The sequence below is a fragment of the Zingiber officinale genome, chromosome 2B (genome assembly GCF_018446385.1).
Source record: "Zingiber officinale cultivar Zhangliang chromosome 2B, Zo_v1.1, whole genome shotgun sequence".
Classification (NCBI taxonomy): Eukaryota; Viridiplantae; Streptophyta; class Magnoliopsida; order Zingiberales; family Zingiberaceae; genus Zingiber; species Zingiber officinale.
This window is the reverse complement of record NC_055989.1, coordinates 62,463,342-62,465,245: the sequence shown is the minus strand read 5'-3', so window position 1 is coordinate 62,465,245 and position 1,904 is coordinate 62,463,342. Positions and strand designations below refer to the sequence as shown.

At 38.1% G+C, this 1,904-nt stretch overlaps 1 non-coding gene across 1 annotated transcript; it reads left to right on the top strand.

Moving 5' to 3' along the window:
• The first annotated feature begins 1,329 nt into the window (after nucleotides 1–1,329).
• Nucleotides 1,330–1,436, top strand: LOC122049926. Its single transcript, XR_006131167.1, has one exon. It is a non-coding gene; the product is annotated as a small nucleolar RNA R71 (small nucleolar RNA).
• The last annotated feature ends 468 nt before the right edge of the window (nucleotides 1,437–1,904 follow it).

Here is a 1,904-nt window from a genome sequence, read left to right as displayed (position 1 = left end):
TTTTATGTCTTCAATCATATATTCCAAGACTTTTTGTGTCATCTGATCTCCTTCAGTAGATTTTGAGTTTTAATCTCAGTCAAATCAGCATTTACAATCACGGGGTAAGTAGAGTCTAGTCCTAGAAATTCATATTTGAGGCTCAAAGGAAGTGGCTTCAACTCAACATGAGGGGCCTTCACCTTTTCTCTATCATTATTTCTGGATTTAGAGACACTACAATCCTCTTCCGCCCTGAATAGATCTAAATTTTTATCCGCTCCTTGTGGTAAGTCAAGATCTTTTTCCTCCCCATATAACTCATTGTGCAGTTTCTCCTGAACAAATTCATGCAACACCTCCACCCTACAACATGTGACAATTTCAAAAGGTTGCTGAATAGCCTTTGATAAATTAAATTTAACCTTCTCTCCACTTATTATTAATGAGAACTGTTGATTTTTAACATCGATCACTACACTAATGGTAGCTAGAAATGACCTCCTTAATAAAAGTGGAGTCTGTGGGTCTTCTTCCATGTCCAAAACCATGAAATATACTAGCACCGTGTACCCTTCGATCTTAATTAGCACATCCTATATTCTTCCCAAAGATTGTTGGATCAAGTAATCCACTACCTATAAGGACACATCTGCAGGCTTTAATTCTTCTAGTCTTATCCTTCTGAATAGTGCATATGGCACGAGTCTCACTCTGGATCCCAATTCACAAATAGCTATTTCGATATAGATATCACCAATAGTGCATGGTATTAAAAAGCTCCCAGGATCCTATAGCTTGACGGGTACCCCCATCCTATATAAGAGTGCTACATTCCTTAGATAATGCTATGGTACTACATTCTTCCAGTTTACCTTTTAGGGTCAATGCGTCATTAAGGAGCCTTGCATAGCCTAGCAATGATGGCCTTCCACGCTGTGAAGTTGCCTCCATCTAAAGGTTCCTTTCTAATTATGGAGCTTCATTCCTTTGGCATTCTGCCTTGCCTAACATCGTTGCATATTAGGGTTGGTGATGGATTAAAGCATCCAGTAGGTGCCTTGTCCCAGAGAAACCATCCCTGTAGCTCTTTGTCTTTCTTTATTAGTGCTCTGATTCACACCTTCGACACTTTTCATCCATTTCTCTACATCTCTTTCACCTTCACGAGAGAGGCTTTCTCTTGCATTTCCTCCCCACAAGCTTATATTCGATGTCATTTCCTCTATAAATGAGTAAGCCTCTTGCACACTCTTCTTCATTAAGGAACCCTAAGCCACTAAATCCACTGAAGCCTTGATTTTTGTAGAAATTCTCACATAAAATAAATGAAGTATGAACCAATCCTCTAGGCCATGGTGAGGGCACTGTAATAACAATTCCTTGAGTCTTTCTCAAGTTGCAACCAACGATTCCCCTTCTGACTGTTGGAAATTTATGATTTGACTTCTCATTTTTACGGTCTTAATTAGGGAAAGTATTTATTTAGAAAATGTTTCTCCATCTATTCCCAAGTAAAAATATTTCCTAGTGGAAGTGAATATCACTAATCACTTTCCTTGCTAATCAAAGGAAAACTAAATTCTATTAATTTTATTGCATCTTCGGAAACACCATCTCGCTTTACTATATTGCAACAGGTTAGAAAGTGATCCAGGTGCCAGTATAGGTCCTCTTAAAGTGTACCCCCAAACTGCTGCTGTTAGATGATATGGATCAATCCTAATTTTAATTCAAAGTCACTAGCCTCACTCAAGGACCTAACAATACAATATCTCGAAGCCTAGTATATGGGCACAGAGAACTGCTTTAGGGATCTAGCAATATTAGCTATCTTCGTGGCTTCCACTTAATCATTCTCCAAGCTCCTGAAAAGAAGAGTAAAAAAATAGGATAAAAAATATAAAACAAAATGCAGAGTAAAA